Raw genomic sequence first — 16,968 nt, forward strand, 5'->3', positions numbered from 1 at the left:
TCCAAAGAATTCTTTGTGTCTTGAAACCAATTTTATGCTCCTTTTGTCCAGCTACAAAGTTCTTTAAAACTTGTTAAACTTTCCCACACGATCACATTTGCACTCACTTAGAAAATGGAGAAAACAGTTTGCTTTGGGAAAATTTGTTTGTTGCTCTTCTTTGACATTTACAAAGTCCTCATAGTGTGCTGGGAGCTGCAGCGCAGCTTCTAGAAGCTGCCCTTGGAAGCATTTGTGTTCAAGGGGACAAGGGACCAAGCTTCTGAGGTTCTCGCTCGGGGTTGGAGTAGGGCACAAATAACAGCAGTGATGATGGCAGGAGGAATCTATGCTCAAGATGTGGCCCCATGCTCATCCCACCAAATTCCCAGGCCCCAAGGCCCTTCTTCCTTGGATAATTTTTTCCAGCTGCTTGTTTTATGCACTCAGAAATGTTCCTTCTCATGTACATTCTCATTCTCCTTCTACTCACTTTTTACTGTAAATGATTGTTTATTGTGTACAAGCCAAGATGGCGTGCTCTGGGAATGTCTTCCAATACTACTATCAAAGAGAAATAATACAATGTCCAGTGCCCTCGAATGAAGTGCAGGACAACAATGAGCAATATCTCAGCAACAAAGATGTCTTCTACTTTCCCCCTGGGATGAGAAATATCATGCCTAAAATCCACAACCTCAACTAACAAAAAATTCAGTATTTTCATACACATAAACTACCCAGGTTTTAAAATGATTTTTTAAAGTATGGAATCACTCAATAGACACTTAAAATGCGATTTGATTTACAGAAATTTCATTCAAGAATTTGTGAAAAGAAAGTACATTTGTGTCACAATATTTCCATTTGCATACAAGTCTCCCACTAGGTAGTTAACAAGCATGTGTCAACCACCAATAAGAGTTGAGAGCTCAGATTCGGGTTTGCCTTTTTAAAACATTGTTTCTCAACAATTCAAAAGGAGTTCTCGTCTGCCTTGCACAATGGAGACCCTTTCTATTAAATCATAATATAGGCACTTCTTTCCCTCTAATGATTTATCAAACATTTTTTTTAGAGATCCAGAATGAGTCTCTTTGGGCATACTGTCTGTTTCATAATAAGCTGTATTTGTTCCCAGTGTATCACTGCTCAATGATACAAACTGCCATTGTAATTATAGCCCATATAGGCTGTAATTGTTCAACAAAGGGTGATTCAATGAGGTCAAAACAGAATTTGAAAGCCGTTATAGCAAAGCAGGTTGGGCTGATGATGGTGCACTAGTAACTCATTGCCCTACTAATTGGAAGGCACAGATGTGGCTATAGAACCAGAAGCTCTCTTGGCCTGGGTGAGAGACAAGCTGACATAATCAGCCAGGGCTTGTGAAGATGCACGGGGCTGATGCCAGAGGACCCGCATGCCAAGAAGACGCCCCGATGTCAGCTCCTGGCTATGCCATGATCCTTATTTCCATCTGGACTTCAAATATCAATGTGGAAACCCAACCAAGGTTTTGATTCCTCGTGACCTAAAGAAGTGCTAGTTCCCTTACAAAGGCAAGTAGAGATGTACCACCAATGTTAAGTCTCCAAAAATAGCCACTGAAAGATATAAACTCTCACCACACAATTTGTTAAAATTTAATATGCATGACTGATAGGCATGTGTGTCCCCTCCAAATCTCTTGTTGACATATAATCCCCAATGTGGGAGGTGGGGCCTGGTGGGAGGTGTTTGAGACATGGGAGCAGATCCCTCACGGAAGGCGTGGTGCCTTTCCCACGGTAATGTGTTACTGTGATATCTGATTGTTAAAAACAGTCTGGGACCTCCTTCGTCTCTCTCTTGCTCCCTCTCTTGCTATATGACATGCCTGCTCCCCCTCTGCCTCCTGCCATGAGTAAAAGCTTCCTAAGGCCCTCACCAGAAGTAGATGCTGGCACCATGCTTCCTGAACAGCCTGCAGAAGCGTGAGCCAAATAAACCTCTTTTCTTTATAAATTACCCAGCCTTAGGTATTTCTTTATAGCAACACAATGATCATCTTAACTATATCAATTAGGATGCATTTGGCTTCTTTTTAATTCTCTTGGAACCTCAATCCTAAGCACCAAGTCTTCATGTGATCATGTCCTAAGGCAAGAAGAAGGAGGGTAAGAAGACAGCAAGAATCTATTTCCCACAGCTCTTTCCCCCATGTGTCATTGGCTGGAATTGGGTCACATGTTCACTGGTACACCAGTCACTGGAAAGGGAAAAAGACTTCTGTGGTAGACTTAGGTTAGTCATTGCTCATCTTGAGAGGCAGAAGCTGGGAAGAGGGGACCTCTCTTTCCCAGAAAATACAGCTGACACTATCTGAATGTAATTAGGGTACTAACTTTTATCCAGTCCCAACAGGATACAAAAGAACAATCAAAGCTACGGAAAACATTGCCTCCTAAACTAAACTGAAGCCATGTAGCCTGGTGGATGAATGGTAACTTGGAGAGATGTTGCTCTGGGCTGCTTTGTCCAATGACTCACTCCCTGCTATGTATCCTTGGGCAGACCTGGATCTAAGCCCCAGTCTGAGCTTCTCTCAAAGGAGAATAGTGTCATTTACCACCTCCTGGCCTCACAGTTGGGTTGCGTGATGATTAAAAGAAGCCCCCAAAAGACCTGTGAATTTCTCAGCTTAAAGTATGATGTGCTGACTTTTCTTTGGATGACAAATGTCAAATTGCTGAGCAGAAAATCAGCATTGGCGTGCCTCTCAAAGTGGCTTGGAGTCCATAAGATCCAAGTATGGAGCCCTCTGTTGACAATTCTGATTTGACTCCTCTGGACTCTCAGCCTCCTTTTCCCAGCTTTTCTCTGCCGCACTTGGACTCTCATTCCTGCTCCATATCCCACCTCCCCCCAAAGCTAGAAGCACCAAGAGTTTGAGTAATAGGTCAAGGGTAAAAGCAAGAGTGTGATGAAGGAGTTGAGGAATAAGGGAAAGGGGAGAGCTAAAAAGATCTACTTTGGTTTCCTTTGGCAAATATCAAATCCTGTTTAAACCCACTATTGTAACACTTCAGCTAGATCATTAAATGCTTATATGGTGCCTAAGAATGGTACGTTGTAGTCTCTTGATAGCAGGGTTCCACGTGTTTAGGGTTTCAAGCTAATATATCTTGATTTCCAAAGCCACCCCTTCTGATGGTGGTGTGGACGCTGGTGCAGCTATGTCCAAACAGAGCAGAGAGTGCCCAGGCAAGCTGTTCTATTTTGGACATGCCAGTCCTTGTTTTTTAGACATTCTACTTAAAGACACAAACTAGTGCAAACACAGACCCATTGCTGTTAGATTTATTTTTATCTGTTTTCAAAAACAAATGAAAGTGGCCTTCATTTAAAGATATAGAGAGTAGAAGTTTTGAAAAGAAAGAGAGCTTATAAATAATTTAAAAGAAAGATATATCAAATGGTGATTCTGAAAGGAAATAGAATGAGTATGAAATTCCACAGCTTTAGACAAATGAAAACCCGATAGGTTATATAATTCTCTGTATGTAATTTTTTTGTTGTTGCTTTCATTTTTTCTTCCTCTCTCTCTATATATGTTTCTTTGAAAGACACATTTAAGGTGGAAAGTTAAACTAATAGCTGCTATTAAATTCAAAAAGAAATGTCATCATGTATTTTATCTTAAATTCTTCTTAGAATAAAGTAAAGTACTTGAGTAATTAGTTGGTCAATCATGTTGCTTCTTACAGAAGAGTCATTGTGGAACGTCAAAGAAGAAAATATCTTTAGCTCTGGTTTTGTAGAAGATATAATATTGTTTCTTAAATTAAATGCTTCTTAAAGTAAATCTTTTAAAAAGCAAATGGCGTATTACCTTATTCTGGTAAGCTAAGAGAAAAAGGGAACTACAAAATTTATAAATCATTTCTGTTTGCTGTCCCCAAAGCTTCTTGTTCATCTATAAAATTTCCCAGTCTGCCTTTGGACATTGTGTTCCTTAGTTAGCCAGATCAGACAGCGCTCCTTTCTTCCTTTGTAAGCAACACTCCTATGGCAGATTTTGCTAGGGAGCCTCTTCTTCAGCCATGGGAATCGACACAGTGTAATGGAAAGAAGAGGCTCTGAAACCAGATGGGCACAGGTTCAAATCCTGTTCCTGCCACTTACAGCAGGACCCTTGGGCAGGTTGCTAAGCTTTCCTTAGCCTCAGTTCTGTCTAAAGTCAAATAGGGGTCAAATAGGGGTAATAGTACCTGCTGGCCTCCTCCACCTCAGCCACCACACCAAGTCTTGTTTATCAGGCCCCTCTCAATAGACACACATCTGCCCTCCCGCTGCCATTCCTTCCTCGCTCTATTGAATTCAGCCCACCATTTTCTCTCACTGGAATTACCACATAGCCTTCCCTCCAATCTCTGCTTCGGTTCTCGCCCTCCCCCATCCATCCTCCACATTGTGTCAAAGTGAGCTTGCTAAAACACAACTGAATTGTGTTACTCCTTCTCCACTGTATATTCTTTACTGACTTGGTAAAGACCCATTGTCATGACCCTGGGACCAGGTCCAAGCCCCTTCATATGTACCAGAAAGCCCTTCTCCATCTGGCCCTGCCTATTCTGCCTGGCTCTCTCACCAACCCCAACTCACTCCAGGTTCAGCCACATTGACTTCTCCTTTTCAGGGAACCTGTCAGAGTCTGTTTCCAAATGGAGGCTTTGCTTAGATTTCTGTCTGTCTAGAACACCGCTTCTCCCTGGTCCTCTGCTGAAGTCTCACCATTCTTACACCCTGCTCAGATATGTCACTTTCTTCAGAAGACCTACCTTGTGGTTCCCTACCACCTTCCCCACCGCTGCCCCCAAGGTCCGTGAGAGAGTTTTTCTCCTGTGAGTTTCCTTAGCACCTTGCACTGTCATGAGCTTATTTACCTCTTGTCTCTCCCACTAGCCGTGGGCTCCATGAGGGAGAAACAAGGTTTTCCACATTTTGACATCTTCAGGGCTCGGCTCAGTTGCCTCATAGAAATTGCTTTAAAAATATAAACTAAATGAAAACATGAGTTGATGAATGTATTTCAGGGTTTTTGTGTGGATTAAATGAGATAAAATAGAAAAATTACTGGAAATATTGCATTCAGTCAATAAATGATAATCATTATTACTATTACTATTGCTACTATTGTTATTAATACTATTGCATAATATTGTACTGCTTTTAGATACGATTGTGTCTTCTGCCTATTGCAACACATGAGCAAATGTCTCGAGGGCTTTGGACACTTTTCACTCCAGATATATGATGAAAACTGCTATAGGCGCTGGTTTTGTTAGGTCTTTGAAAAATTGTGCCCCTACCTCCAGTTCCTTTATTTTCTGGTTTGAGTGCCTCTTGCAACCTTTTAGAAATAAGTGGGTTTATTCATTGTAACATGCACTTTTGCCAGTTGGTTTTCTTCTATGTAACCCCTTGCGTCCCTATTCAACAGAGGCTAGTAATTACCATAGCAACCGCAGCATGTGGTGTCTATGCGCTCTCAGAAACAAAGCACACGCTTTAAAAAAATTGCACACACACGCACACATTAATTTGTAACGTGAAATTCTGTTTCATGGTGTTTATGAAGGGGAACCATGCCTCCCAGTAAACCGATTCAGCTTCCTCACTAGACCCAGGGCTCAAACTGCCATTCCTTCTTCCCCCCGCCCCCGACCCCATGGCACTCCCTAAGCACATATTGATTCATTTTAAAAATGAAATTTTCGTGCAATAGGAAAAAAGTATGGAAAGGATTCAGTTTCAGTGGGAAGGTACAAAGGTCAGTGAGTGGGTGCACAGCCCCGTATAGCAGTTGTTCCTGTCTGAGTGATGATTATACTACCAAGGGGATTCATTAAAATGGAGCCTATTGCTGTTACACTGAATGAGGCGCTCCATAAATTCTTCTGTGAGCTTGTCAGGGGCTAAGTCCATATGTAATGCTTAAATACAGCGCCTGCATCTGCATGCTGGGGTTTGCACCCCAACCCTCCTCTGCCTCCCCAAATGCTGGGTGTAGCACATACTCACTCCAGCCCAGTCAAGAACCCAGGGCCTGAAATCCTGTGCGTAACGCAGAAATTGAGAATTCCCATTCCCGTGTTTCCAGCAAGACATGAGGTTTTAGAATGTGACAGAATCATGAGGTCTCTGGTTCTGGGTCCCAACCTAGAGGAAAGCAGGAGGGGACCAAGAAGGCTTTGGTTACATGAAAGGAAAATATCTTGGACCCCCCAAATCACTAAGCTGAAAGGAAAATTCAAGATGGAAACTGCTCCGGGCAAACCTGCCTCCCATTCTATTCAAAGTCATCCCTCTGGTCACTGAGATAGCTGCATATTCTGATGGCCTCCTTGGGAAAAGCTTATCAGAAACTCAAAAGAATGCAACCATTGGTCTCTCACCTACCTGTGACCTGGAAGCCCCCCTCCTCTGCTTTGAGTTTTCCCTGCCTTTCTGGACAGAACCGATGTACTACTTACATATGTTTACCGATGTCTCATGTCTCCCTAAAACGTATAAAATCAAGCAGTTCCCCGACCACCTTGGGCACATGTCATCAGGACTTCCTGAGGCTGTGTCACGGGCGCGCAGGGCACGCATCCTCAACCTTAGCAAAATAAACTTCATAAATTAAATGAGACCAGTCTCAGATTTTCTGGGTTTACAGTTAGAGCAGTTTCAGGTTGTGTGTTATTGTGACCTCTCCACACCATCCACTTAAAAAAGAGGGTGGAAGCATGTGTCAGGGAGTGTTCAGGGTACGGATGACTCTTGGTGTCATTAGTCATGAGCACAGGCAGGTGACAGAGGGTGAACTCTTTCTGGTCAGACTTCTTAGGTCACCTGAAGAGAGAAGAAAGCCTGAGGAGAAACCCTGCTTCAACCAGACCTTTTTTTTCAGTTGTTGTTTAAACCCAGTCAGTGGGAAGCCTCTTTATGAGTTCTGTAGTTGAAACTCTGAGTTTTTTTCTTTTTTTTAATTGCTTTGGTCTAAGGAAAAAAATCATACATTCTAGTGAGAGGCTTCGCAGGGCCCCTGAACTGTCTGAAATTTTCTGTTCTGCAAGCAATTTGGTTAGGCGGCCTTCTCGAATACCAGGGCATTCTCTCTCAGAAAATGGAGCTCAACAAGAACTGAGGGCAGGCCAGGGCAGGAGTGGGTTGACAGCTGTGTGCTATTCAGCTTTTACCAAGTATTGGGTGAAATGCACTAAACTGAAACGGGAATTCCTGGTTGCTATTTCCCTGCTTGGCTGGAGGAGGTACTGACACAGCTATCTGATATTGAAACGAGAATTCACAATTTTTATTGACAACTTGGAAAAGTCAACTGGAGACACACAGTTCTCTTGGAAGCCACTTCCTTTCACCTTCGTGGCCCGGTGTCTCCAAAACCAGGTGAGGATGAGGTTTCTCTTTGTCCACGTGGGGACACGGTCTCTCCCGCCCCTCCGGTGGCCCTTGTAGAAGATAGCCACTAGAGGGCGCCTTTCGTCCAGCCATGGCTCCAAGCGCTAAACCTGCTTCACAGGAGAGCACATTAAGCTGGGAAGCAGGGAAGTCAGTGACGTCGTGAATTATTATGCACAGTTCATTTCCTTATAATTTAACTCTCAGAGTAACAAAAGCATAATGTATAGCCTAGTTTTCGGGTCTGATTTACAACAATTTAAACTAAAAGATGATTTCTGCCTCACCCACCCCCTTCTAATCACTTCTGCTGGTATCAGCAACGGAGAATTTTGTATTTCATCACGCGCTGCGTCCTCCTAGGGACACAGATCTGAGAAGACGAAATTTTAAAACAGGGTTCCTGCAGCACAGCTGGATGCAAATTTTCACTTTCTGCTTCAAATTTCATTATGGCCTTGCTAGTTAAAAAACAAAAGAAGAAACAAAACTTTATGCCTTTATTATGGTTGTTTGGTTAGTATCCCTCACTACTTTTAAACACCCGGAAGTCCAAATGGGGTAAAACACTTTTGTTCCCAAAGGGCTTATGGAGTCAGTTTCAAACCCAGAGGTAAAAGGAGTGAGCTTGCCGCCCCTCCCCCGCCCCTCTCCCCAGTGGTTCCCTCTGACCCACCCTCCAGCGGCTGACCCTTTTTTTCCTTCTCCCCAGCCCTTCCCTGTAGATTTCAGCCTACTTTGAAGTCTCCTTCCTCTGGCTCCTTGAGCACTTACTGACTCTACCAGCAATTTAGCATTGTGTATCTATTGTCTCGTTCACTAATTGCTTCATATGTGTATTTTTTCTTCTCCCCAAGGAAAACGAAATAACATTTTTTTGAGTGCCTACTTTGTGTAAGGCTCTTGGCTAAGGGTATTGCCTGTGATTTCCTTTAATCTTTTAAGCAACCCTATGCCTTAGATGCAATTGATTTCATTTTACAGATGAGGACACTGAGTCAGAGAAGCTAAATCACTTACACAAGGTTACATTACAAATAAAAGGCAGGATTGAAATGCAGGTACCTCCTTCTGTTATATCATTCTGATATCCACTTTGATTGTAAACAAGGTGAGTGTCTCACCCTTCCACACTTTCAACACCAAGCAGAATGATAGGTTGATATAAAAGGAGAGAAGAAATCATTCACTGAGGTGCTCAAAATTGTTTCCATCTGTTGATTAGGGTTGGCAAATGAGTAATCAAGTGGCACCCATAAGAGAACAATGGTTTTTTTTAAAATAAATATCTGGTGCCTCCCAGAACAACTCTCAGGGCACTGGGCTGCTACAAAAGCATTCAAGCAGGAAGATAAAGCCCCGGAATAAAGTCAGCGAGGAGACGGTCTCTAAAGACCCGGTGGAACCTATAAACTAGGATGCTGGTACTCATCTCCGGTTGACTCTGCACTTTAGGAAGGAAGGGAAATTGGGGGCAGAGGAATGTTGATTCCTAACCTCTGAGACCACACTAGTAAAACATATGGAACCGATAAGGAAATTATCACAGTCCCTAAAGAGTGGTTTTAAGAACTCAGAATTTCATTGCATTTGGGGACTAAAAACACAAAAAAGGAAGCATCTTGGGGTTTCATGTTTATCTTATTTTTGAATTAAATGTTTTTCCAGCTTTACTGAGGTATACTTGACAATAAAAACATATATATTTACAGTATAAAGGTGATGTTTTGGTATATGTATACATTGTTTAATAATCACCACAATCAAGCTAATTAACATATTCATCACCTGGCATACTTACCATTTTTTTGTGTGTGGCGAGAACATTTAAGATCTATTAGAAATTTTCAAGTATACATTATTTTTAAACTGAAATTTTATTTTATTTTATTTATTTATTTATTTATTTATTTATTTATTTTTGAGACACAGTCTTGCTCTGTCACCCAGGCTTGAGTGCAGTGGTAAAATCTCAGCTCACTGCTACCTCCGCCTCCCAGGTTCAAGTGATTCTCCTGCCTCAACCTCCCTAGTAGCTGAGATTATAGGCGCCCACCGTCACACCTGGCTAATTTTTGTATTTTCAGTAAAGATGAGGTTTTACCATTTGGGCAAGGCTGGTCTCGAACTCCTGACCTCAAGTTATCCGCCCGTCCTGACCTCCCAAAGTGCTAGGATTACGGGCTTGAGCCACCGTGCCTGGCCAAGTATACATTATTATTAACTATAGACACCGTGCTGTATGACAGATCTCCAGAACTTCTTTATCCTAACTGAAACTTTGTACCTTTTGACCAATGACTCCTCATTTCCTCCCCACCTCCCAACCCCTGGCAACCACCTCCCTGCTTCTATGCGTTTGACTTTTTTAGATGCCACATATAAGTGAGATCCTGCAATATTTTCCTTTCTGTGCTGGCTTATTTCACCTGGCACAGTACCCTGCAGCTTTATCTATGTTGTTATAAATGTCGGAATTTCCTTCTTTTATAAGGCTGAATAGTATTCCACTGTGTGTGTGCACATGTGTGTATCATATTTTCTTTATCCATTCATCTGTTTATAGACACTTAAGTTGAGTCCATACCTTGGCTATTGTGAGTAGTACTGAGATAAACATGGGATTACAGACATCTCTTTGAAATACTGATTTCATTTCCTTTAGACTGATACCCAGAAGTGGAATTGCTAGATCATATGGTAGTTCTGTTTTCAAAATTTTGAGGAGCCCTCCCATATTGTTTTTCACAATGGCTATATGAATTTACAGTCCTGCCAACAATGTACACAGCTTCCCATTTCTCCACTCCCGTGCCAACACTTATCTTTTGTCTTTTTGATAATAGCCATTCTACCTGGTGTTGAGGTAATATCTCATTGCATATCAGTTTGCATTTCTCTGATGATAAGTGATATTGGGCATTTTTTCATATACGTGTTAACCATTTGTATGTCTTCTTTTGAAAAATGTCTATTCAGGTCCTTTACATATTTTAAAATAGGGTTGTTTCAGTCATTTAAGTTCCTTATCTATTGTGGATATTAACTCCTTATCAGATATGTGGTTTTCAAATACTCTTTCCCATTCCATAGGCTGCCTCTTTACTCTGTTGATTGTTTCTCTTGCTGGGCAGAAGCTTTTTAAGTTGCAGGATACAAAATTAATATGTAAAAATTAGTAGCATTTCATATACTACCAATGAATGATCTGAAAGATAAATCTAAAAAATCTCATTTGCAATAGTATAAAAAATATTCAGAAATAAATTTAACCAAGGAGGTAAAAGATCTGTACACTGACCAGTATAAGACATTAATAAAGGAAATGAAGAAGACACAAATAAATGGAAAGTTATCCTGTGTTCATGGATTGAAAGAACTAATATCGTTAAAATGTTCACATTACCCAATCTGTAACAATCTACAGATTCATGCTGTCCCTATCAAAATTCCAATGGCATCTTTCACAGAAATTTTCCTAAAATTCATATGGAACTAAAAGAGACCCCCCAAAGAGCCAAAGCAATCTTGAGCAAAAAGAACAAAGCTGGGAAGCATCACAATACCTGATTTCAAAATATACAACAAAGTTATAGTAAGCAAAATGGCATGGTACCAGCATAAAAATAGACTCATAGACAAATAGAAGAAAATAGAGAGCCGAGAAATAAATCTCTGCATTTATGGCCAATTGATCTTCAACAAGAACACCAATAAGACACAATAGGGAGATGATAGTTTCTTCAATAAATGTTGTTGGGAAGATCGGATATCCATGAAGAAGAATAAAATTGAACCTTTATCTCACACCATATAGAAAAACCAACTCAAAATTAATTAAAGACTTATATGTAAGACCTGAAACAATAAACGACCAGAAGAAAAGATAGGGCAAATGCTTCTTGATATTAGTCTGTGCAATGATGTTTTGGATATGACCCCAAAAGCACAGGCAACAAAAGCAAAAGTAGCCAAGTAGAATAGCATCAAACACATCTTGGGGGTTTTGACTGTTAAGATTGCCAAGAAGCTAACTAATGCCTAACTTTAAGGGTATCCCAAGAGCTGCATGATCACAGCACTCTGCCCAGCTTTGACATGAATCCTTGGATCTTTGTGCCATTTTTAAGTGGAAAGTTCAGGATGGAGGAGAAGGAAAAGTGCTGAGATCCGACAAGCTTCATTTCTGCTTCTGCCTCTGCTTCTTATCCGTTCTGTGACCTTGAGTCTATGACTACACTTCTCTGGGTCAATTTTCTCATATTTAGAATGGGAATAATGAATAGTACCTACTCCTTAAAGTCAGCTTGAGGATGAAATCAAATAAAGCGTGGGCAACATGGATTTAGGAAAAACCTGGGGCTGGGATTTAGCAAGACTGTCATGAGGAAAACCCCTCAACTTTACCTACCCACTGAGGTAGATGCCATAGCTTATCAGTTCTAAGACACCATGGGCTGTAAGATATGACATGGCTTTATGCATTACCAAGAATGAAAACCGAAACAAAAACAAAACAACTCTACCAATTAAACTCTGCATTTCATTGATTATAGGATATATCCCAATATTAAAAATGCTAAAATGGGGAAAATTATCTTAAGAAAAAATTCATTTAAAAGTGAATGAACTATGGTACTTGCTAAAAAGCTTCTAAGGTGACTGGGTGCGGTTGCTCATGCCTGTAATCCCAGCACTTTGGGAGGCCGAGGTGGGCGAATCACGAGGTCAGGAGATCGAGACCATCCTGGCTAACATGGTGAAACCCCGTCTCTGCTAAAAATACAAAAAATTAGCCGGGCGTGGTGGCGGGTGCCTGTAGTCCCAGCTACTCTGGAGGCTGAGGCAGGAGAATGGCGTGAACCCAGGAGGTGGAGGTTGCAGTGAGCCGAGATCGTGCCACTGCACTCCAGCCTGAGCGAGAGAGCAAGACTCCATCTCCAAAAAAAAAAAAAAAAAAAAAGCCTCTAAGGCAAGTAGCTATGGAGTTATGGAGTGGTTTCCACAACAAAGGTTGTAATGAACACATCTGATCAACTGGGAGGGAAGGATGGGATGAGAGGTTGACAGAAATCGAATTGTAAGTCAGGGACTGGGCATGGGGTGGGGGGCTCTGGGAGCTCTTGCTATAAAATGTATTTTAAGGGAAGAAAAAGTCAGAATCTGTAATGAACTTGAGGGTCAGAGGGATCTGCTAATTTTAAGAACAGCAACATCGTGGCTGTTTCTTGAATTCACTCTGATGCAATCACTCTAGAGCAATGTGGGCATTCTTAGGAGGAAAGGATACAGGAGAAAAAGAGGAGCAGGCTCACCAACTCAGGGGATTTGGGCTCAGCCATTTGCCAAGGACCCTCGATCAGGCTAATGCAGGCAAGAGGGTGATGTCTTCCATCTGCTTTCATGCTAGACTGCAGCCGGCAGGGACTCTTGAGGATAGAGAGTGATGATGCTGCAGCCACTTGCTGTCCATCCACAGGTCCCTAGCAGCAGTGGGCAGGAGCAGTAGAGGTGACTGATGACTGGTACTGCAGAGGCCAGGGTGCTTCAGGGAGCAGCAGCCAGAAGGGCATTCAAGCAGCAGCAACTGGCAGCCTGAGGCAGCAGAGGGAAGCTGCGGCAGGGCTGATGCCTGAGTGCACAGGTGACACCTTCCAGGGCCTCCCTGCAATACCTGGCAGGAGGAAGAGACCTTGAAAGTAAGCTGGAAATCCTACATATGCTGATGGGGCGAGGAACCAGAGAGCCCAGAGCGATTAGGTTAATGGGATCTGATTTATATTCACAAGCGGCTGAGGCTTGGGATCCTTCCCGTAACCTGTTAGACACCTACTGCTGAGTAAATAGTAAGTTCCCTTTTCTTCCCTTCCTTTCTCTAGAAGGCTTGTATTTGGGGACCTTATCCTAATTTATCAATGCGATATTAAGACTCAGTCCATCTATGATCATGTTTTTCCTAAGCTTTATTAAGCAACAACAGAGTCAAGTTGTGTTTAAAAAGATCTCCCAAGGTGCCAATTCAAACAAAATGCTTTCTTCCCAGTGTTGCTTCTCTCAGCTCTGTTATAAGCCAATGTGAATCCAAATGGATGAGGTTCTGGAAGGCATACCAGGCTCACTCTTGTCTCAGGGCTGGTGCACCTGCTTTCACCCTGTTGGTGGGAAGAACGTTCCAGGGAGTTTGTGTGTCTTATTCTTTTGAGTCTTTGTTCAAAGGTCACTTTCTTAGTGAGATCTACCCGACCACCTTAATTAAAATTGCAGCCGCCCACCAGTCCCACGTCCCTCCTGTGCGTGCTTTTATTCCCCATCATATTCATGACCACCAATGCACGTTTTAATAATAATTTGTTTATTGTTTGCCTCCTCCAGTAGAAGGACAGAGATTTTTTTTCAGTCCTGTTTATTCACATATCTCAGAGCCTGGAGGGGTGCCTGACATGTGAAAGCCCTCAAATATTTGTGTGAATGCCATGAAAATGTCCCACCTCTCATTATTATTTCTGCCATTTGACATTGGTTGGGTTGAAAGTGGGATTTTATTTTCTTAGCATCTTTCTTAATATATCTAAGAATTCTTTCTTGCTACATTTAACTCTGGATAAAGGAAAAAGTATGCATAAAAGAATAACAAAAATGCCATATAGAAAAGCAAATGAAGGCTCACAAAGCCAGCATGTGGCAACAAAACCAAAGGAAGATTATTCAGTCCCAGAAAGCTAAAGGCTCCATACCAAGTGATAATATAATGATAACAATAATAATAGTAATAGTGATAGCTGCTGGCGGGTACCACCTGCAATCCAGGGCTTCATTTCCCAGACATGTAATTAGTATCATAGAATTGTCTTTCAGGAGCTTAGAATTCCTGTGACCTCATTGGGGCAGGGGGTGGGAAACTACAAGGAAACTGACATGAAGATACATAATAACAGGAAGTAGGAGTGGCAAAAGGAAAAGGAGGAGGAGAAAGAGAAGGAAAGTAAAAGGGAACAGGCCAATATCCCCAGCTGCCCCCACCCCCTACCCACCCAGAACACTCATTTCACGGTCTCCACTGTTTCTGCCCTCTGTTCCAGCATCAACCTCGGCTCAGGTGGGATTCTTTTCCTTTAATATGTCAAATGTTTAAAATCATCTGCAACATCCCTTTGGAGGAATTAATGACAAATAAGGCATCTTAAAAAATTGCTTAAGATACCCTTCTATAATGGTTTAAAAGTGTGAGTATCCCAGCTCAAGCATAGCCCGCAAAGCTTCTGAATACCACAGGATAAAGGAGCTCCTAGGGCTCCTTGGAGGAAAAACTGCATCAGCAGGTTTGGAAACTCAGCCTTAAGACCCTGGTACAAAGGTGAACAGGGAATTAGGGGCGAAGTGAATCTGGGAACTCAGCCTCAATGGTTTGTGGCACACATGAGCTGACAGTCACTCTGACTTCCTTCCGGCACATTGAGCAAAGCTGAAAGCATCCACTCACTTGGAGGAATATACCAGGAAGCTAGGCACGACAACTAAAATGCCACCCTGTCCATTTTCAATCCAAATGAAACAACGGTCAGGATTTGGAACTGAGAAACCACAGTGATGAATCAAAGAGCCAAGAGAGAAAGACTCTAAACTTCTGTTTAAAAAGGGTTTGTCCTCAGGAGGAACAGAGTGACATAGATTAGTGCCACTGCTTTAGTTTCAGATGGAGAAATTATGCCAGGAGGGAGAGTTGCTGTGATTTGCTTCATATTACACAGGTGGAGCAGAGTTTTTAATAATTACTGGCTGACAGCAGCTGTGTTTTTAACACCATAGCAACAATCAACTCCTAGTTTATTCTGAGTTGATAAAATTATCCAGGCCACAAAGACATTATTAAAAATAAAAATGTCTATTCCATGGATTTAAGGCAGCGCTTCTCAAATTTTACTGTGCTTTGGAGTCAACAGGGGCTGCCAACTAAAAATGCAGATGCCATAGACTTAACCCCTGAGATTCTAGATCATAATATTTGAGAGTGAAGTCCCAGAAATCTGTACTGCTAACAAGCTCCCTAAATGACTCACAAGTGGGAAGTTCACAAACCATCCTTTGAGAGATACTGCAAACCAGGTGTGGTGGCTCACGCCCATAATCCTAGAACTTTGAGCGGTTGAGGCGGGAGCATTGCTTGAGCCCAGTAGTTCAAGACCAGCCGGGACAGCAAAATGAGACCCCGTCTCTACAAAAACATTTTAAAAACTAGCCAGGAGTTGTGGCACGCACCTGTGTTCCCAGCTATTTGGGAGGCTGAGGCAGGAGGATCGCTTGAGCCCAGGAGATCTAGGCTTTAGTGAGCCATGATCATATCACTGCACTCCAGCCCGGGTGACAGAGTGAGACCATGTCTCAAAAAATGAGAGAAAAAGCGAGATACTGCATTAGATCATGCCTAAGAGTTGAGTTGTTAGTCTAGTGCCTTCCCCAAGCGGCACCAGGGACAGACTCCAGATCTGCACTGGCTACTATGGAAGCCACCAGTCACATGTGGCTACTGAGCACCAGGAATGTCCACACTGAGATGTGCTGTAAGTATTAAACACACTGGATTGCAATATCAGTATATATATTAGAAACAGTGCAAAATATCTCATTTAAAATGTTTATATTGATTTTATGTTGAAATAATAATATTCTGGCTATAGTGTGCTACATAAAATATATTACTAAAGTTAATTTTACTGGTTTCTTTTCATATTTTAATGTAGCTGCTAGAAGATCTACAGTTATATATAAGACTCGCACTATATTTTAGAGCTACTCTAGATACAGGTGTTTCTGGTTATAGAACAGCTCATAAAAACTTTCCAGACAAGAAGTATTTCCAGTTTTATTCTCCTTCGTCTTATCTATACCCTTAAAAGAAATGGAGGTAATGGAGGCTAGTCTAGCCCGATAGCAGAGGTTGAAAACAGGTAGCTTTTTAGATCAATAAAGCCCATAGAGATGTTTCACCTGCAAAATGTTGGCCTACGCAACGTGTTCCAAAAATCTCTTCAACATTTAAAAAAACTAAATGGTTGAATACATCTTTTTTATTTCTAGCATCTGCTGAAAAAATCAGAAGATTCAGCAATACTGAGCCCACCACCCCAAATGAAAAAAATCCTCCTGGCTCCAGGATGAAGTAACTGCTTCATCAGAAGCCCTTCAGAAGAACACACAGGTATGAGCAAAATATTCAAATTCTGTCATGAAACTTTTGTCATAAAAGAACCACAGCTTTCTATGTATCTTTCCATTTTATTGTCATTGTTCTATTTGTTTTCATGAAAGTATGTTTGTCAAGGTAGGAGGTAGGAGGATAGAACATATGTTATCTTGTACTTTGTTGGCTTGATTTATAACTTTGCAATATTTAGACATAGGATAGATGGACTTTTGTTTCTACTCTTGATGCAGACTCAGTAAAGTTAGGAGCAAGCCTAGTGCCGAGCACCTAAATGAAGATCAATAAATACTTGTTGACTGACTGGTGTGGAACTGGAACAAGGGCAAGAGGATTTTTAA

At 41.7% G+C, this 16,968-nt stretch overlaps 1 long non-coding RNA gene across 1 annotated transcript in view; it reads left to right on the forward strand.

The window, feature by feature from the left end:
• The window catches only part of LOC134737759 (uncharacterized), an 82,599-nt gene extending 65,976 nt beyond the window's left edge, over window positions 1-16,623 (forward strand). Inside the window, exon 3 of the long non-coding RNA XR_010122975.1 lies at window positions 16,504-16,623. This is a non-coding gene — a long non-coding RNA (uncharacterized LOC134737759). The remainder of the gene's footprint in view (window positions 1-16,503) is intronic.
• Window positions 16,624-16,968: the final 345 nt, after the last annotated feature.

The sequence above is a fragment of the Pongo pygmaeus genome, chromosome 11 (assembly GCF_028885625.2).
Source record: "Pongo pygmaeus isolate AG05252 chromosome 11, NHGRI_mPonPyg2-v2.0_pri, whole genome shotgun sequence".
Taxonomy (NCBI): domain Eukaryota; kingdom Metazoa; phylum Chordata; class Mammalia; order Primates; family Hominidae; genus Pongo; species Pongo pygmaeus.